Here is a 21,670-nt window from a genome sequence, read left to right as displayed (position 1 = left end):
TCCAGATTGATGTACTGTGGATTTCCATTCCGCAGTCAATTGAGGGGAAAAGGGATGTGTGGAGGGATTCCTATTTTCCTGCATTTACCACTTCAAACCACACCCTATTTTTCCACACAGCAGGAGTTGAGACCAAGGCTGGCTGGAGATTTCACTCTACTCTACCCTTTGCCTAGGTGACTGTTCTCAAGTTGCTGAAGACTATGATCATGAGTCTAGGTATTGATGGCTCCTAGTTATTATCTTAGTGACTCAGGAGGAGGGGATCTCATGATTTCATTTTGAATTAAACTCTTCCCCTCCCCACACCAAATAATCATCTCTCCACTCCTCATCCAACAAATAAACCTAAGATGAAAATGAAGGTCAAGAAGTAGAGCTGCAAATAAGATTGGAAAACCTGAACCTGAGTGTTGGGGTCTGTCATCTTCTGTGAGTCTGAGAACATTCATTTCATATGTTTAAGTGCTTCGTGTTTGGTGACTATATATTAACCCATGTGATTGCTTCTTCATCCATCACTCCCTTTATTTATCTGTAATGATCTTGTCTCTTCTAACTGGTTTTAATAGGAACTCTCTTTTATCAGATGACAAAGTGGATACTCCTGCCCTCTCACAGGATGAATTTGCCTGGAAGAATCATTTCCATCCCTTTGCTCAGATTTGTGTTGATTACTCTATGATTTGAGTTTAATATGGACAACACATGAGTGGATCTTGCTTTTTTGCTCCAGTCTGCTCCTCTAATCTTTTATAGGACCAGACTTGGCCCCATAGACTTGTTTCTGTGAATCAATCCAGCAGTCTCATTACCAACATCTCTATTCCATCCCCACATCCCAAATACTATTTTTGGCCAATCCTGGGACTTGAACTCAGGCCTGGACTCATCCCTGAGTCTCTTTGTGCTCCAGGCTGGTGCTCCATCCCTTGAGCCAGAACACCACTTCTGGTCTTTTCTCAGTAGTTGATGGATTCCTCCTGCAAAGGAAGAGGAGTTTCCCTTCTGTGACAGATCTGAAGACTCCACTCTATTTCTTCCCATCATATCAGTGTGAGGCTCTTCAGTCAGAAAATCATGTGCAAAGCTCATCTGTGCATGCTGTTCTTCCTGTCATGCCAATAGCACACATCCACTCTGCCAGGGCCTCTGCTTCTGCCCATAAAATCCATAGATATTGGCTACAGACTCTGCTACCTGGGGTTGACTGTGAACTTCATCCCATGGTGAGAACTTAAATGTCCCCAGATGCATTTCCCTTCAACTGTTATTTGAGGGATGTGGTCAATCCATAGGAACGTCTAATAAAGAATGTCCTGTGAGACATCTATAGAAGTCACTGTTTCTCTAAAGGACATAGAAAGACATTGAGTTAATGCTTTCTTTTTATTTAGAACATGTCCTGGGACTTGGACTCAGGGCTGGGCTGCTGTGTCTTAGTTATTATTTTTCTCCCTGCCAACACCCTACTACTTGAGCCACATCTGTACCTGTGTCCTTTGGGTGGTCAGCTGTAGGAAAGGGACTCCAGGACTTTCACATGGCCTGGGCTGGTTTGGAACCTTCCAACTGATTCTGATGCTATCTGCCCCCAGGACTTCACTTCTTCCACCTGATAGGTAAATCAACCTCAGTTGCAAGGAAGCTTTGCCATTTCACCTTCAGCCAGAATGGAGACTCGGTTGCCCTTCCATCCATTTCACTAACTGCCAAGTCGGAGACAATAAATAATTGTGTACATGGAAGAGCTAATCAGTTCACTGCTCCCTGTGAACACAAGTGTCCTCAGCTCACCATGTTCTTGCTGCTCATCTGCTTAGTGAGCTGGAATTCCCTCCAGACCACCTGTGCCAAGCAGGATTTTTTGGGGGGGAGGGGGGGAAGAGTCAATACCCCTGGATGGTGAGCACTGATTGTTGCATCCAGGAGACTGACCCACAGGAGAGTCTCATAAAAACCAGGAGGAGCCACCATCCTCCCTAACCACGGACCTGGAGACAGAAAACCCCACAGCATGAGAATCCTGCTACTGGCTCTTCTGCTCACATGGACTCACACTCAGCACAAACCTCAGTTGGAACCCTTCCAGGTAACCTGAATATGGTGATGTGGGGAACTAGTGTCTGTGTGGGGAAATTGTCTGTCTGGAAGTCAGTGTGTCTGTCTCACATTGCTTCTGTGCATCGATCACATCTTATTAATAAGTTGCTCTGTATGTCTATATTCATCCAAATCATCTTCCATTTTGAATTCTTCCTTTGCCATTCTGCAGTAAATATAAAAGATCATTAAGAACATGTAGATAGGGGCTGGGAAGGTGGCTCAGTGGTAGAATGCTTGCCTTGCATGCATGAGACCCTGGGTTCGATTCCTCTGCACCATATAAACAGAAAAAGCTGGAAGTGATGCTTTGTCACAAGTGGTAGAGCGCTAGCCTTGAACTGAAGAGCTGAGGTACAGCACCTGGCCCAGAGTTCAAGCCCCATGACTGGCCAAGAAAAAAAAGAACATGTCAACAGCATGATCTGTGGTTTTTGCAGTGTTATTTCATATAGGCTTAGGTATTGAATTTTTATAATTTTGTACATGTGTTACTTTCACCAATGGGTCTCCTTGTGATCACTCCAAAGAGGCCTAGAATCTCCCCCTGAAAATCCTCATCCTGTCTAGTTTTCTATCTCTCTCTTCCAATTTATTAATGCCATGCAGCAAGAATCAGAGACTCTGAATACTTCCAGTGAATTCTCTTCTGAAAGAAGCAGAGCCTGGTAGCTCAGATCTGGAGAGGGAAGTCTCCAGGTCATTGCAAGCAGGTTACTTGAACCCCTGAGTGTTAGGGTAGCAAAACTGAAGATCCATGCTCTACCATGCCTGATGGGTGTTTCTTATTCAGCCAGGATATTGGTTCACCTACACCCTCACAGCTGATAATGAAGAGCAAATCCTGGAGGGTGGACGACTGAGATACTTAATGCTCTATGTCTCCACTAGTAGAGAACGTGATGTCATATGCACGATCGCTTATATCAAGTAAGCTGGGCTTCCTCCAGGCACCCTCTCACTGAGCCTTAGCTTGTCCTTGATGGCTAAGTTTTCAAGGAAGTATTTGCATTTGGTGGGGAATCTGAGGACCTGTACTTAACCATCTTTTTATATGTATGATGTCCAAATACCTTTTGGAAACGCATGCCTGGTCTGCAGGTTAACCAGCCAGATGGGAATTACCTAAGAATAGAAAATACTAGGGCCGGGCGCTGGTGGCTCACGCCTGTAATCCTAGCTACTCAGGAGGCTGAGATCTGAGGATCATGGTTCAAAGCCAGCCCGGGCAGGAGAGACCGTGAGACTCCTATCTCCAATAAACCACCAGAAAACCGGAAGTGGCGCTGTAGCTCAAGTGGTAGAGCGCTCGCCTTGAGCTGAAGAGCTGAGGGACAGCGCCCAGGCCCAGAGTTCAAGCCCCATAACTGACAAAAAAAAAAAAGAAAAAGAAAAAGAAAATACTAGGAAGAAAAGGGCTTTAATTTTAAAATGGGAATAAGTGTCATGCATTTTTTACTCTATGTTGTGGTTGTGAGTCCTCACAAATATTAAAATGATGGCTTACACTTTCTGAGTGGTGAGGTGTAAGGACTGATTCAGTGTCATACAGGTATTCACCTCATGACAAAGTCGCAGTTATGCAAGTACTTGAAGCACATTTAAGGAGAAAACACTGAAAAAAAGGAGATATGTGTGCTCGTATGTGTGTGTAGATAAGTATATATATAGATAAATAGATGGATAGGTAGACAGTTAGACAGAAGACAGACAGACAGACAGATAGATAGATAGATAGACAGACAGACAGACAGACAGACAGACAGACAGACAGACAGACAGACAGATAGATAGATAGATAGATAGATAGATAGATAGATAGATAGATAGATAGACAGATAGATAGATAGATAGATAGATAATGTGTGTGTCATTGTCTGTGTGTGTCTGAGGTTATGTCTGGATGTTTCATGATTTAAGTGAAGATCACAGACAATTCCAGACAACATGCTCTATAGTGAATACTTGCAATTCATTAGCACAAGTTGACAGGCTAGCAGTCTGTATACTTTTTGGATGGAAAGAAAGAGCAAGATGTCCAAATGATTTTGTGAGTGGAATCACTCACAGTGACCAGGAGGAAGAAATCCACAGGGTGTTCTTTAGATATGAGCAACAGAACAGCAGCTCTCCATTCCCTGCAGGTTGGAGTCCTTCATTTCCATCCCTACCACTGGCTGAATGGACAGATCTGCAGATTATCTGTTCTAGTTGGAGCTGGAAATGAAAAGCAAAAATACCACACAATTACATGTCAGTGATTCTGAGATCAAGGTCCTAAACCAAGGAGGAGTAAGCTGACATCCAACATGATAACTGCTCAGGCCAGAAATCTGATATACAATCAGCAGAGCACCCAAAGAGTAGAGCTATAAAATTAATTATCAGACAGTATAAATTTGAATTTTCTCAAATTCTTTATGGATTGCACAGAATTCCATCACTGGTGAGAATATTTATGATGATAAATAATGATTTATATATGTACTTTTTGTTGTTGTTCTTTCAAAGCTTTCATTCCTACTGTAAAATGGTAAAGCACTGTGCAATACAACAAGAGAATGGTGTTTATAAAACACTCTGTGAGTATATGAAGATTTGAGGTACAGCTAGGGTCCCCAGCACTGTTGGGTTCTAGGTCATACATAGGAGGTGCAGATGAGGGGTGGGGTTTGTAGACACCTCCTGCCCACAAGGACCGAGTCCACATGAACAAGACCCTGAACCTTGCAAGACTCAGGCCCAGTCCTCCTCCCTGCGCCTCCTCCTGTTTCCAAGCCTTCCATGTTGCTGTGGATAACATTTGGGGATGCTTTGCAGTGACATGAGCAGGTGTTGAAAGGAACTGGAAACCTGGATGATGCTTTCAGGGCAAGCTTTTCCCCCAATCAATACAGGAGCAGCTGCCATGAAAGGCGACCAGACTCTTCAGTAGAGTTAGAGACCTGCTTGAAGGAGCAGATCCTCCACAATAACCGGGAAAGTCCCCATAATCCAACCACAGATGCTCATCTCCTAGGGTAGCCGACTTTATGCTTCAGTTACAAGAGGTAGAGGCCTAATCTACTAGGTGTGTGTATGGTGATGTGAAATAATCACCAATGGTTTTCATCTTGCCAAAAAAGGAAGCAACATTCCAAATACTGACTTCCATAAAAATATTCACTTATGCAGAGTTTGTAATGGGGTTTTTTGAAAAAGCAAAGAACAAATCAAAAAACAATCAATCAGGGAAGGCAGGTAAGCAGAAAGACAGTGGTGCAGCCCAGCATAGGCTACATGCTGTCTAAGTAAGAAATACTGAGGTCTTTCACATCAGGGGTCTTTACGTGATAATAACAGGTTCTCACCTAGAGTCCTGCACAGATGGATGTTAATCTTTGGTCTTCATTGTTGCTGGTGTTACACTTTCTCGTCGCTGGTTCTATCTGCAACTCACTCTTCACATGTTCATCCTTCAGATAGACAAAGTCATCCTTTGGTTGCCTTTCCAAGCCAAGAAGAAGGAGCTTCTGGCTCTGTATATCTTGCTTTTTTTCTGAGTGCCTGTGCATGAGTCCCTTTCCCTAACTTATCTTTGTTCCTTTCCCCATAAAAGGATTTTGATCTCTTAATCTTTTTTTTAAATGCTGGTGTCTGAGTAACTTCTCCTTGTGTTCACAGCCATCCTTATATCTTGCTGGGTTGTGGGAGCATTTCTTCCAGCTCCCGAAGGACTAGACATGAGATGGGCCATTCTTAGAATAGCATGTGTCATGTTGTTTAGCCCCAAGAAAGCTTGGCTACAGAGAATGCTCATTCCTGATTAGTCCTACACATTATTTGCTTTGCTCATCCCTGAGTATTCACCTCTGTGGTATGCTTTTGTAAGACTAGGGCCTGCAACCCAAATATGAAGTTCTTGTCCTTATAAGCGTGGTGCACATGAATTTCTGGGCTGCAGGTGTTTGAGTCAGGACTCCACCTGCAATCGCCAGCTCTCCAAGAAAGACTCCCCATTCCATCCTGTAGGATGGGACTTCTCTTGTTTTTTGAGATTGAATTCTCGTGTCACCAGAGACATTACCACACATAATGAACCATCAATTTTCTTGCATTATGACATCATTATTTTGAATTTCCAGAGTACAATTTCTATATCTAAATATGAAAATTTCAGATGAATTCCTCACGTTGAAAATGGTCTCTGTGAATAGAGACGAAAGGAAAACCAGCACGATCTTATTGGCAGGTAAGTACTGCAGCTTCTTCCTATGCAGAGAAGCAAACCACAGCCACCTCTACACTGAGCTTGGAGAGCTGGGATGGTGCATTCATTTGCTCAAGTGTGTTTATCCCTCTGACCTTGATCTTCCTTGGGAGAAAAGGCAAGGACCCTGAATCTGGGTCTCAAGACAACAAAGCCAGCCTGGTGCTGGTGGCTTCTCATGCTGGCTTCTCAGGAGGCTGAGATCTGACAACCAAGGTTCAAAGCCAATCCAGGCAGGAAAATCCTTGAAACTCTCATCTCTGACAAAACAACCAACAAGGTGGAATTAGCACTGTGACTCAAGTTTTCCAGGGCTAGACTTGAGTGGAAAAGTTCAGGAACAACACGCAGGCCCTGAGTTCAAGTCCTTAGATCAGCTGACAAGTGACATTGGAGCAGCATAGGCTGGGAAAAATGAGGTGTGGTCAGTTTGGAGCAAATACAACTGATATTCATCCATCTAGCACCCCTAAGATCAAGGGACCAGAGTCATTGAGGGGAAAATGAGGCAGGACAAATTGAGGAAAATGAGGCCTGGTGAAGGCAACTCAGCAACATGGTGTTTAGAAACAGAGAAGCACCATCTTTGCTTCAAAAAAAGACAACAGGAGACATTCTTTCCTGAGCAATGAAATTCTCACCCCAAGAATGAACATTTGTCTGGCAGGATCTGTGCCTTCCCTGAGAAATTCTCTCCCACCCCCCTGCAATGTAAGCCACCTCCTGTCCATAATGCAGATCACAGGGCACCAGCCTTTTCTCAAGGATAAGGATCTGTTTTGTGGCAGGCTGCTTCTTACCTGGAATAAATGCCCCAAACAGGCAGAAACTCAGAAAGAATAACACCAGGAGTGCTTAGAGCAAAAATAAAACACCCAGCTTTGCATAGCTTTGGGGTCAGATCCCTCCACTCACCCTAGAAATACCCCCTGACAGCCAGGGAGCTGCACGTGTTTCTCTCTCCCTCCCTGTGAGAAGTCGTCCACCCTCTGTGAGGTTGGGCTGGGCCCTTTCATCTTAGCTATGTGTGCTTTGTCTGCTTGCTTAGCCACTGAATAAAGCTCTTCCCCATTTGACACTATGAGTTTCTGGGCTATAGGAGCCATTGGACTGAGGTGGGTAGATGAGGGCCAGGCAGAGTCCCTGGATGGAGGCTGAGGGGACATGGTGGGATTCTGCATCAGGAAACAGCATAGGAGATCCCAGAGGATGCAGTATACAGCCGGTTGTACGATGGTGGATATGGCTACTGTCTTGTCTTCTCTTCCATGCAGGAAAACCAGGCAGCCTTGTCACTGAAGAGGAAGATATGGAGCTGAGAAGGATCGTGTTGGAAACTGGCATCTAGAGTGACCACATCCACTACATTTGGAAGGAGGAAGGTAAATCACTGCCTTTCTCCCCACTATGGGAATAGAGGTGAATGGAGAGCATTCGTCATTCAGTTGTTCTGTCTGCTGGCCTCTCTTTGCTCAGAGTTAGGAGACATCTGCCACAAAATGGAGCCTGTGCACTGGCCTTCCCTTCTGCTTCTTTCTCTCTTCTCAGATGATTGTAATGAAGCAAGAGTTGTGGGAATATATGGAAACAGAAGTATCTAAGTTGCCTTTGGTAATTAATCAGAAAATCTCTCTTATACATACCCATCAGCTCCAATTAACTGGGCATGCACCTTACATTTAAATCACTGAAACTGGAACCTGGATTGTGGCTTCATAGGAGTTTATCTTCCATGTCCTAGGCTTTACCTTGGATTGTGACTTCGGCCCCAGAGCTCATTCAATCAAGGCTGGTGCACTAACACTTGACCCACAGCTCCACCTTGTGTTGATCTGGGTTTTTGGTGATTCGTTGGAGAGAGGAGTCTGGGAGCCTTTCCTGATTGAACCTCCATCCCCCCAGATCTCAGCCTCCTGAGTTTGCAGGATGGCTGGTGTGACCCACCAGGGCTGGGTGAATGGTATTACTTTGATTTGGGAAAGTAGAGTCACATGATTAGGTAGAATAAACTTGTGAAGATGAACCCTTCTGAATGTTGGTGTGACTCAATAGACTTGCATGGGCAAAAAATCATTACATTATCCAAGACAGTGCTCCAAACCTTATATTACACACACACACACACACACACACACACACACACACACACACATATGTATATATGTTGTACGTGCATACTACACATTATATAGCCATGTTGTATTATGCATTTATTTTTGTGTAAGTTCTTATATGCTCTTTGCATGAGAGATTGATATATTATATACACAGAGAGAGAAACAGAGAGACAAGGGAGAAAGAAAGGTAACATCAAATTTGATGTTACCTTCCTAAGAAATGTCTCCTATGGAAACACATCCAGTCCATATGAAACCAGAGTTCGACTCAGTGGTTTGCTTCTCAGACTCAATTCCAGCATCTTCTGATCAATATCTTCATTCCCCTCCCTTTTGGCTCCGCCAGTCCTGAGGATGGAACTCAGGGCCTGGACCCTGTTCCTGAGCCTCTTTGTACACAACACCATTTTCCACTTTTTTCTGAGTAGTTAATTGGAGAGAAGAGCCTCATGGACTTTCCTGCCCAAGCTGGCTTTGAGCCCATGATCCTCAGATCCCAGTCTCCAACCAAAAAAAAAAGACAAAAAAACCTACAACCTGGGTCAGCTCTAATGGACAGCTGGAGAGGGAGGCCAGGGTGATCTGAGGGGAGTCAGTAGACACCAGGATGGAGCAGAATAGTGGCTAAGGAGGTTGGGGGAGGGCCTAAAAAGGGTCAGGGTGAGGAGGGAGGGTCACAGGGAGCTTAAGAGATCATGGCCCAAGCCTGGCACGTCCAGGACTATTGGTTTAAGTCTCTGACTCTTCCTATAGGATATCAGGCATGCCCATTATCAGGGGGTGTGATTTCCTTCCCCTAGGAATTCAGGTATATCTATTACCTGGGGGTGGGATTTTCCTTCCTGTAGGAACTCAGGCATGCCCATCACTTAGGGGCGGGACTTTCTTTCCTCTAGGAATTCAAGCAAGCACATCCCTTGGGGGGGGCGGGACTTCCCTTCCTGTAGGGATTCAGGCCTGCCCATCACATGAGAGGCGGGACTTCCCCATTCCCCCACCAGAAACACAGAAAACAGACCCTACCCAACTGCATGTGGCCAATTTGGTGCTGGCCACACCCAGTATCCCTACTTCCAGGAGCATCTTCCATAGAAATCCTTTCAAGCTGGAGTGAGAACCATTTCCCATGATCACATAGCCTGTGAAATCTCTCTGTGAACTGGGGACAGAAGATTCTGGAACTGGAAACCTGGGAAGGATGGGTGAAAATTTGATCAAGATGCCTGGTATTCCCAAACTACCTTGTCTAATGACAACTCCTTATCAATAAGTCCTGAAATATAAATTAACAAATGCTGGGGGGGAATCCCCCAAATTATACATATTTCAGGCTTTGCATGTTATAAAGACTCTGTGGTAGTATTCAACTGTTATGATGAAGCAGACAAGATAGAGGTAATGGTTAAAAAAAGAAGTATTTTCACCCTCTTAGAAATGAACAACAACTCTATCATGGAGTCTTTATACTACAACAGATATTGAATTGATTTCAGGGATTTTTATATCCAAAGATTCTAGAAATTAGCACATTTGTGGACTTTAAATAGGAACTAAGTGCCTTGGCTATTTCGGTACCCTTCATCATAACTTTGCCCATGGAAATGCATGTTGTTTGAGTTTCTCCTTTGCTGTTTTGGAAATCAGAAGAACAAGCAAGAAGGAAGGAGGAGACAGGGTGGTGTCATCCTGAGCCATTTTTCCCCTCCATCCACTGGAGAAATTGGCCTGGGATTCTGCACCAAAGCCCAGATCAAAAGTGTTTTGCCTTAGTCACTGTGGTCATTCCAGGAAGTTGTCCCTTGAAGGAGAAATCAGAGTATGAGTTTTAGAGGATTAGAACAGATGACTTCTTTTGCATTTTGCTCAACCTTCTTCCATCAGAGATTCTGAGGACTTCTAGAACATGAGAAGAGGAAGGATTTGTAAGAAGTTTGATGTCAATCCAACCCCTTCTGGAGAAACTTACTGGAATCATTGACAGCCACTATGAAAATAGAAATAAACTTTTAGTCATAAACTGTAACCTGAGCCTAAGATACCTCAAAAAGCAATCACATCTATAGGAACAGAAAGCTGAAGATATGTATAATTGTGAAAAACTCTTAAAACAATGTAACCACAGGATGGCAGGTGCTGAATTTGCACCCATCGATATTGTTCATTAGTATAGGTTACATTGTGAAATGTGCAGATTTTATGTATGGCACTTGGAACCTAGTTTTCTATCCTGTTTTGGTCAACTATATCTTGCATAGAAGAGAAAGCAATCACCCTGATTGCAAAAGAGCAAACAACTTCTCTCAAAAGGGGATTCATTCAGCTTCTTGAAATAATGGGCATTAAACAGAGAGTCCAAGGTTTTCTCTCTCTCTCTCTTAATACTCCTTATTTAAAATATTTGCATAATGGCCAATGAATATCAGACTAGCATGATTTCAAACCCTCAATGAGATAAAGTAGCTGGGAGAGTGTATGTGGAGCCGGGCTTCCTGAGGTCTGGGCAGGGAGTCAGAGAATAATGGAGAAGCCATTAGGCTGACAGCTGGGCCTTCTCAGAAGTGCCCAAAGAGGGATGTTTACAGCTGGGTATAACTGGGTCTCCCCACCTACACATCAGCATGGGCCCCCATATCTGGAGTCCTGCCTGGGGTCCTATTTGTGTCTGGGACAATGGTGGAGGGCAGACTGTCAACCCTTCAGGAACAACACCCAAGCCCTGAGTTCAAGTCCAACCGAAACCAAAACCAAATGCTAGAAAAGGAAACAGGAGAAAGAAATAGCAGCCAGAATCTATCTAGGAACAGGCCCAGAACCTGGAACAACTGTTCCCTGAAGAGTCAGGGCCTCAAAGCCAAGGACCAAGAGCCCCAGCTTTGGAAAATGGTGCTCATGTCCCCTCAGATGCAAAACTTGGAAAGCTGAGAAATCCTGTGATCGCAGTTGAGGACCCTAGGGAAAGTCGCTCCTTTTAACAGTGAAATGTCACCAACCTCCACCTGCACCCAGTGACCCCAGAGGACACATGAGGAACTCAGTAGTTCTCACTAAATGTGGTTATTGTCTTGTCTTCCCATCCATGAAAGACGGAAGGGCAGCAACTTCACTGAGGAGGAAAAGATGCAGGACACAGAATCAAATACAGTGAAAACAGGGGTTATACTGGTGGGGGGGGGGAGAAAAAGAAAAACCATAATAAAAATGTATGTTTTTTTAAAGAGCACATTTGTACTGACAGTTCAACTTTCAAGGGAAACTGGTCTCATTTTCTGAAACCTCAGCTATAGAAGACAAAATATCAATAGAAGAGCAAATGTTCACATATTGACACGCACTCAGTTAGACCTAGACCAAATGGATATGCAGATTCGTGGAAATACTTTTCTATGATGCTTTGGCGATGGAGGAGAATTCAGGAATTGGTTTTCTGTGCTCTTTTTGGAGCAGGGTGGAATTCTCCACCCAAACTCTAAACGTTTGAACTGCAAGAAAGTTCATGAAATTGATTAGGAACCAGGTACCTTAATCCAGGATTCATTCAGAAGAAGAGGAGAATGGTTCACTCCACCCTGGGCAGGGGACTATGAAATGAGATGGTGGAATTCTAGTGCACTGACCACGATTACTTCTTCCAGGGCAGACTTTGGACTATTACCAAGTTCTGCTGCAAATGGAAAATGTCATCGTCTTCTACAACAAGAACGTGGACGAGGAAGGAAATATCACATTCACAATCCTGGTGGCAGGTGGATCAGGGGCTGAGCTGGGGATGGAGAAGAGCAGCCAATGCCTCACTTTCCAGTACTCTGTGCATGCAGGAGACCTCAGGGTGCACAATGGATGCAGGATCAGGTTTCTGTAGACCAGAAACACCTCCTCTGTGGGTGTTTTTCAAGACACCCGGCTCTGTGGCACACTTTTTTAGTCCACCCATTGCTACAGCTCCCTAGGCAGTGGCCTATGCCACTCACACAGTGATACTGCGGCTGTCAGCTAGGAACCCATATTGTAAATTCTTATTAAATTTCATTTATGCAGACTCACTTCTTTCCATGATGGTGGAGTTAGCTCACTTCCGTGTTGAACTCTTCCACCATGTTCTCAAGACATGAAAATAAATCTAAATTTCCTCACAGATGGGTGGGAATGTGAGCCTCTCACATGTAAAGTTCTCAAACATGAAAATAACATGAGCTCTGACTGAACACCTAGCACGAAGCTCCTGGGTTTTATAATGGAGTGTCTGTCATACACAGGGGGCTGGTAGAATATTGAGCCTTGGTTGGACGATTTGCAAAGATGGGATTTAGATTTTTGATGTGGGTTTTTCTCATAAGTAACCGGGGATAATGTGGTTAAGGAAAAGTTCACATCATTTCATCCTTTCATTTGAGAGAGGCTCAAAAACACAGAAATGCACATGGGGTAAAAGGGACTCCAGAGCATGGAGGAAATAAGAACTTTCAGGTGGACACCGGTGGCTCATGCCTGTCATCCCAGCTACTCAGGAGGCTGAGATATGAGGATTATGGTTCAAAGCCAGCCCAGGGCAGGAAAGTGCATGAGCCTCTGATCTCCAGTGAATCACCAAAAAGCCAAAAATGGAGCTGTGCAGATCAAGTGGATAGTATGCTCACCTTGAACAAAAAGGAAAAAGGTCAGAGGGTACCCAGTTCAGCAATGGCACCACACACACACACACACACACACACACACACACACACACACACACCCCTCACTTCCATCATAGCTTGGTCATTGGTGCAGTACTGAAAATGCAAATGATCAGATGGTCAGCTCATAACTGGAGGAGTGATCGTCAGGACCCTAAAAGTCTGTGTACCCCAAAATGCTCACTTCCATCAATGTCACCACACCTTCACTCCATAGAGAACCCAGCTTGGTCCTCGGGGGGCTGGCTGGGGACAGGCCGTGGGTGAGCCCAATGTGGCTCAGGGGACACATGGAAATCTAGGCCATGTTCCAGTGCACACCCTTCCTGATTTCCTCTCGATTGCATGCAGGGAGATTAGAGGCCCTAAGACCAGGGTAGTTAGAGAAGGTGAAGGAGCTCGCCAAGGAGAAGAACATCCTATTTTCCAGCATCCAAATTATCCCATTTCCAGGTGAGGCCCAGGGCTATTTCCTATAGAATACCAAAAAAAAGCATGAAATGAAATCACTAAGATCCTGACTCAGTATGTTCTTCACCTACAGTTGCACTGTACTTAAGTATGAGTGTATAAACTTTGTCATACTGAACATCTCCCTTGATCTTGTGTTTTTTTCTTCCTTGCACTTTTTCACAGATGGTTATCCCATGGAGTACTGAGCTTCCCTGGAGTGAGTAGACACAAACCTGGCCCTCAACCCATTTGGTACTCTAATTCTACTATATTTTTCTTTGGATAAGTGGAGTTCCATGGTCTACAGAGTCTCTCTTGAAGGAGAATGTTGTAGTCTCTGTTTTTTTGTTCTGATTTTTGTTGTTGTTGGTGGTGGTGGTGGTCGTGGGGTTTGAACTCTGGGCCTGGGCACTCTCAACTCAAGGTTGGTGGTCTACCACTTGAGCCATGGCACCACTTTTGGTTTTCTGGGGGTTCACTGGAAATAAGAGTCTCATAGACTTTCCTGCCTAAGCTGGCTTTGAACATGTGATCCTCAGATCTCCGCCTCCAGAGTAGCTAGGATGACAGGCCTGAGCCACCTGGTGCCTGACTTAGTTTATGTTTTTTTTAAATCATGGAAATCTTCCCTGATGACTTCGGCCTCCACATAACTTGTGAGGAGAAAGACAGTCAGAGGTGTGTGATCCAAAGCATGGAAGATGATGAACTTTGGGGGACTCTCAGAGTGAGTGGTTGATGTCATATTGACACACTCTCTTAGCCATAGGGCAGATCATCAGAAATCATTTGGGCATGGAAGATACACACAGAATTTCCAGTACAAACTAGACATCAGCCATTACCACCCAAAAATGCATCTTGGATAGAGGTTTGAGGAAACCATCTCTTTGTCCTAGGAAGACCAGGCCCCAGGCACAGATTTGGTCCTGTAAGAAATAAATTTGCCCTTTAGCCATCCAGGCCTCACATTCTCCTTCTGTAGGTGCTTGTGTTTTTCATGTGCAATCTGCACTATGAAGCCATTCACAGGGTCTCAGGTGCATTTGATTGTCCTCTGCTTCCTTCCAAGAGGTGGTAGCATCTTCAAGAATGGATGCATCCATCTTCCTCGTTCAAATGGAATCAGCTCTAAGACAACAATCCATCCTGAACTTTCACACATCTTTTCCTCTTTCCTGGGAAGTTGTCATCTGGATTCAAGGTTTTTCATTGTCTTCTTCCTTTTCTTCTGATATTTGTGCTATTGTGACTTAACTCAGTGATCCAATAAACCAGTTCCCCAGAATCCAACTCTGACTGTGAAGACTCAAATCAATGTCCCCTGGCTCAGAATTAACCACTCCAATTGAATCATGAAAAACTAAGTCAATAAGAGAACTATAGTTATTATTATTATTATTGTTGTTGTTGTTATTATTAAGAATAACTCCAGGCTCACTCATGCTTCTGGTCCTAGCTACCCAGAATGCTAAGATCTAAATATCATGGTTTGAAGTCAGCCAGGGGGCAGGAAAGTCCATGAGATTCTCATCTCCAGTGAATCATCCCCAAACCCAGAAGTAGTAGATTGCTAGCCTTGAACCCAGAAGCTGAGGGATGATGTGCAGGCCCTGGGTACCAGCTCAGGACCTGAAAACACACAGAGACAACTACAGAGTCCTTGAGTGTTTCAACATTAGGAAAGAAAATAATCTTGAAGATCATGACTGATGGCGTACCCCACATTTCCCAAGAATGTAGCTTTAGTCACAGGTTGTGATATGGGAAGGCAAAATAAAGGTGCTGTTGGTTCTGCCCACAGAACCTCCCTATTCCCCTACTTGTTTTCGTACAGAATGGAGGCTCACCAGAAATCACCTGCCCAGTAATCATCAGTAGCTACCAGTCACCTGACTATGAACCAGCAAAGGATTTCCAGGTTCTAGGCTTACTTCCACTTCCTCTGAGATTACTTCCTTTCTCATATCACTTCCACATTTGGTTGTGGCCACACCTCCTCTTCCTCTTTCCCAGAGAGTCTGTCTCCTCCATTAGCTCCACCTGTCTGCATGGCTTACATCTGGTGCAGGCTAGTGGTTGGATTGCCCCGCCCCCATAAACTCTCTTCTGCCTGAACCATGTGGTGGTTTCCTTTCAGCAGAACTGAGCTGTGTCAAGGATAAAGAATGCCAGCCAGGCACCAGTGGTTCACGCCTGTCATCCTAGCTACTCAGGAGGCTGAGATCTGGAGGATCACAGGTTCAAAGCCAACCCAGATAGGAAAGTCCATGAGGCTCTGATCTCCAGTGAAACCACCAGAAAACCAGAAATGGTGACATATATGTGACTAGAGCTCTAGCCTTGAGCTGAAGAGCTCAGGCATAGTGCCCAGGCCCAGAGTTCGACCCCCATGACTGACAAAAAGCAAAAATATTCTCCCATACTGGTGGTGGCTATAGGAGGGATGGACATGGGTAAGTCCAGGGATATAGAGGCTGGAGCCTCTTGAATGACATACAAAAGGCCTTAGGAACACCAGGAGCCTTGAACATACAACTCCACAGTGGGGAGTCTTCATCTGTTTACCTCTAAGCGTCCCCCAACCCACAATTAACAGGACATAGCTCAGTATATATGCATAAGGAGTGTGAGTGTTTTAATATGAAATAATTCCTATTCCAGTCCCACCCTGGGCTGGAGAATGACTTCACCAAAACTGTTAAACCAAGTAAGTCATACACCCAATACTCCACTTCTGTAAGATCCGATGGGTCTGGAAATCTTATGGTGGTTACAGGAAAATTTAAAAATAAAATTTAAAAAGAGCCACCTGACCTCACATTTCATGTGGAATCTACAGAAATGAAGGTATCCTTATAGTTTTGAAGGTTACCTGTTTTTGTCCTAATGCTAAAACACTCAAGGACTCTGTCCTTGATTTGTTTTTTTTTTTTTTTTTTTTTTTTTTTTTGTTGTTGTTGTTGTTTCGGTGGATTTTTCCAGTCCTGAGCTTGTACTCAGGGCCTGGGAATTCTCCCTAAGGCTCTGTGTTGAAGGCTAGAACCACTTACCATGTAAACCACAGCACTACTTCTGGGTTTTGGGTGACTGGGGTTGAGTTCAAACCCTTCTATACTGAGTAGCTAGAATTCGCGGCAGGAGTCTGGTTATATTCTGAAATGTTTTTGTCAGTCATGGGGCTTGAACTCTAGGCATGGGTGCTATCCCTGAGCTCTTCAGCTCAAGGCTAGCCCTCTACCACTTGGAATCGTGTATGTATGTATAGGCTAGCCCTCTACCACTTGGAATCGTGTATGTATGTACGTATGTATATATATACATACATACATACACGATACATACACACACACACACACACCCATATGTTGCCACTTCTGGTTTTCTAGTAGTTCATTGGAGATAAGAGTATCACAGACTTTTCCTGCCCAGGCTGGCTTTGAACCAGGATCCTTCAGAGCTCAGCCTTTTGAGTTAGCTGGGATGACAGGCATGAGCCACCAGCACCTGGCTTATTCTGAAATTTTTTTTAAGACAAAGAATCTTCTGTTCTCTTATAGACTTAGTCTTCCATCTCTCAATTGGGGTGGCCAATTCTGGGCCAGGAGACATTGATTTGAGTCTTTACAGTCAGAATTGGATGCTTGGGAATTGGTTTATTGAATCACTTAAGTCATGATAGCACAAATTTCAGGAGAAAGGGGAGAAGAAGACACAAAACTGTGCATCAGCATGATGGCTTTGCAGGAAAGGGGAAAGTTGGTTAAAAGTTCAGGATGGCTTTTCATCCTAGAGCTGATTCCATTTGAACGAGGAAGATGGATGTGCATGTGTTCCTGAAGATGCTACCACCTGTTGGGAGGGAGCAGATGGTAATCAAATGCACCTGAGACCCTGTGAATGGCTTCATAGTGCAGACTGCACATGGAAAACACAAGCAGTCCTAGAAGGAGACCATTGCCCAAGGGTCTCAGAGTCTAAAGCCTTCCCTTTGAACTGAACCATATCTCTTCCATATCAAACCAAACCATCCAAAGAAAAAGTGCCTCCCAGTTGGGAGGGTGGAGGGCCACAGGTGTCAGTGTCAACTTACCCAGGACAATCAACTTAGGACAATCATCTGTGACAAAGAGCAAGGAAGAAAAGAAAAAACACAGGATCAGGGATGGATGTCAGACATCACCAAGTTTATCACTAACTCTCAAGTAACATGCAATTGTGCATCCAGATGATGCTAAGCTAGAAGCTTCTAGAGTGATCTCATGCCATGATTTCTTTTTTTGGGAGGGGGACGGCGCAGTTAGGCCATGGGAAAACCAGTATCTGGGTCTTACCAGTTTCCAGGACATGTTGGATACTAGAAATCGGGATGTTCCTCTTCTTGGCCAACTTGGCCAGCTTCTTCTCCTGCTGCTTCGTCAAGCTCTGCCCTTTCCCTGCGGTAGCAATAGGAAGGAGGTCAGGGAAGGGCTTGCGTCAAAACACAGCCTACACGGGCTGGGAAGGTGGCTCGGTGGTAGAGAGGCTTGCCTTACATGCATGAGGCCCTGGGTTTGATTCCTCAGCACACCACATAAGCAGAAAAAGTCAAAAGTGGTTCTGTGGTAGAGCACTAGCCTTGAGCTGAAGAGCTGAGGGACAGTGCCCAGGCCCAGAGTTCAAGTCCCACGACAGACAAAAAAAAAATGCATCCTAGATGATGATGCTTCCCACTGGGCTGTCTCCATTCATTGGCCTCCAATATTCCTCCCTGTCCCCAGCAGCACCAGGAAGAGCAAATTGGTCCCCCCACACCTGTAGCAGTGACATTGGCAAGGTAGATGGAAGTTAATCATTTAGCCAGCCCTCCACTGCTCAGGTTTTTGCAACGAGTCTTCGAACAAGGACCTGGACAGCTAATCATCTGTGTTCTCAACACTGCCTCAGTGATCAAGTGAGAATGGAACTGAGTTGTTTTCCTTTATTTTATTTTTAATTTAATTATTTTTATTTATATTATTAATTTAATTAATGCTTATTTATTATTTTATATGTGATTTTTATTTATGTTCTGGTTCTAGTCCTAGGGTTTAATCTAGGGGTCTGAGCTTTTGTTATTGTTGTTGTTCAAGGCTAGTCTTCTATCACTTGAGCCACAGCTCCAGTTTTGGCTCTTTTTTTTTTGGTGGCTCATTGGGATAAAAAGTCTCATGGTCTCTCCTGCCCCAGGCTGGCTTTGAACCATGATCCTGAGATCTCAACATCCTGAGTCACTATGGTGACAGGCATGAGCCCCTCGGTAACCCAGGTCCAGCTGAGATTTCTATCTGGTCTCCATACTCTAGAATTTCCTTTTATCCCCATCTGCATAACCATCGACGTTTTCTGTGTTCTTGCCCTGGCCTCCCAAAAGGAGTGAACCAAACGATTTGAACTTAACCATGTTAGCCCTGTTGCAGCTGAAAAAATAAATCAATCAAAACTGGAAATCACATCTTTATAATTCAACCAGCCAGATGCTCAATATGATGCCCTCCCTGAGTATAATGGACACCTCAGTATAAAACTCAAATGCTTGGTCAGAACTCAAGATATTGTGGGGATTGACAACGTATTTAAGGGGCTCCATTGGAGTGCACCTGCCAGGAAATTCACATTCCGGTTCACTCTGTTGAGAACATGGTAGGCAAGTTCCACACGAAAATGAGCCCACCTCCCCCAGGAAAGGACCAAATCTGCTTCAGTCAAATTAAATGAGAATATTCCATGTAGGTCCCTAGCTGACAGCCCAATTATCCCTGCATGAGTGGCCCAGGCTATTTCACAGGGAGCTGTGGGAATGGGATGGACTAAATGTGACAGAGACAGGTCTTTCCAAAGATACGTTTCTGATGTAGAGAAAACCATTCTGCCTCCTCCACTCAATAGCACAGGGCTAAGGTGATCAGCCATGGGCTACTCTGCCCCATCCCAGTCCAGTCCAGCCCCTCCTGGTCCTGAGGTGGGTAGACATCTTCCCCCACCCTTGTACCCACCTGCCACCAGGATCATGCGTGCGATCTGCGCTTCCTTGTCCACATTCACGTTGTAGAAGATGATGATGTCTTTGCTTTGCTTCCCAGCCTCAAAGATGTTCATACCAGAGTCTACGATGGAAGAGAAAGAACCCAGGGTGAGTCCACTTGAGTTCCTTCACCACAGTTCATGTCCCCCTGGTCCTGTGTGGAATAGCTGTTTTCTCCTCTCCTCCTGGATTAGGCTGGAGGTCAATAACCAAAAACTTTGCACCTAATTGATCCATCTCATGCACTGCCTTGAAATTCAAATACTTTGATTTTTTGGGGGGGAGAGAGGCCCCATAGATGAATTTCTGAATTCTCCATGCTCCCCAAAACACCATCCTAGGCTGAATCTCCCTGAATCTGTGCTTCCACGGGTCACAGGTCAAACTGATAAAAATTCAGTAGGTGCACATATGCTCTCCTTCTATTAACATTCTGACTTTTATATCAGAGATTTCAGTAAATTAGAGCACTTTTCCTTCGATCATTGGTCTATCAGACCTCTAATAGACTTTCTTTTTTTGGGGGGGGGGTCCAGTCGTGGGCCTAAACTCTGGGCCTGGGCACTGTCCCTCAGCTCTTCAGCTCAAGGCTAGCGCTCTGCCACTTGAGCCACAGCGCCACTTCTGGCTTTTTTTTCTTTTTGCTTATATGGTGCTGAGGAATCGAACCCAGGGCCTCAGGCTTGCAAAGCAAGCGCTCTACCACTGAGCCACTTTCCAAGCCCCTCTAATAGACTTTCTTATGAAGTATATTTTAATTATCCTTAAATGACTGTACTGAGGGGTCAACAAAGCAGTTTTATGAACACAGTGAGTCTTGATCAATGTTGAACATATGGACATCAAATCACTTTTTTTCCAATGAGATGTAATCACACCTGACCAACTAGGTTAAAGCATTTGTTGGACACATTCCCCCCGCCCCAAATTTAATTCATAGACATTTCCTTACAATGCTAATTCATCAACCTCCTCCCCCTCTCACTCTGTTGAAAGGGAATTGATTTTCACCACCACACAAAGAGAAGAAAAACTTATTACAATGAATCAATACATGTGCTGATAACTTAAGAGTCAGCAGCTGGGGCTGATCACATCTGTATCTCCTGTTTATACAGTTTTCTGATAATTTAAAAAAAATACACATGCAGCATGACTTAAAAAATAAGTAAATAAATTAAACAAGATAAAAAACCAGATGATGGGGAATTGTATCCCACCGCCAAAGCTATCCACATCCCCGGGCCCCATACCCCCCCAAATGTGGAGACACCTATCAAGATCCGATGTATTTGCTGCTCTCATAAATAGTGACTCCCATGTGTAACCACTCAGAGGTCATTTTCCAAAAGGAATAATAAAATAATAAATAATAAAATAGAATGGATAAAAATATTTTAAAAATAAATAAAATGAAAATACAAAAATAATAAAATTTTCTAGGAAGAACCGAGCACATTGGAAGTCAAGCATATTTTTTTTTTTTTTTTTTTTTGGTCAGCCGTGGGGCTTGAACTCTGGGCCTGGGCGCTGTCGCTCAGCTCTTCAGCTCAAGGCTAGCGCTCTATCACTTGAGCTATAGCGCCACTTCCGGTTTTCTGGTGGTTTATTGGAGATAGGAGTCTCTCTGTCTCTCCTGCCTGGGCTGGCTTTTGAACCGCGATCCTCAGATCTCAGCCTCCTGAGTAGCTAGGATTATAGGTGTGAGCCACCAGTGCCGGGCTGAGCGTATTTTCTTAATCTCAGAACATCTCCTACTCTTGGATGTTTCTAGAATTCAAAGCTATTGATGGAACACCTGAAGTGACCTCCATGAATCTCCCAACCATGTGCACACCCCTGCTTTGAGTCCAGTTTTCTGTCTATACTGTGTTGTATTCACACTCTCCTACATAGACCCCATCCTCCCTCAGCTCACCCACAACAGTGTATTTTTGGCACTCCCCAGTTTGCCTGTAAGATAACAATAAAACAACAACAGAACAACAACCAAGTCCTTATTTCTTATCCATAAATCCCAGGAACTTCTTCCAGA

General features: G+C 44.3%; 1 long non-coding RNA gene across 3 annotated transcripts; it reads left to right on the top strand.

The window, feature by feature from the left end:
• The first annotated feature begins 59 nt into the window (after positions 1 to 59).
• Positions 60 to 19,806, top strand: LOC138827142 (uncharacterized). Of its 3 annotated transcripts, none has more exons than XR_011371990.1 (5): positions 60 to 432; positions 1,930 to 2,092; positions 7,627 to 7,734; positions 13,776 to 13,809; positions 19,694 to 19,806. It is a non-coding gene; the product is annotated as an uncharacterized lncRNA (long non-coding RNA). The 3 variants fall into 3 exon arrangements; XR_011371989.1 differs by lacking the exon at positions 19,694 to 19,806 and adding an exon at positions 14,667 to 14,869; XR_011371991.1 differs by lacking the exons at positions 13,776 to 13,809; positions 19,694 to 19,806 and adding an exon at positions 8,094 to 8,163.
• Positions 19,807 to 21,670: the final 1,864 nt, after the last annotated feature.

The sequence above is a fragment of the Dipodomys merriami genome, unplaced genomic scaffold (genome assembly GCF_024711535.1).
Source record: "Dipodomys merriami isolate MVZ:Mamm:240054 unplaced genomic scaffold, mDipMer1.0.p SCAF_151, whole genome shotgun sequence".
Taxonomy (NCBI): domain Eukaryota; kingdom Metazoa; phylum Chordata; class Mammalia; order Rodentia; family Heteromyidae; genus Dipodomys; species Dipodomys merriami.
The sequence above is the reverse complement of the archived record's forward strand: the minus strand, read 5'-3'. Positions and strand labels throughout refer to the sequence as shown.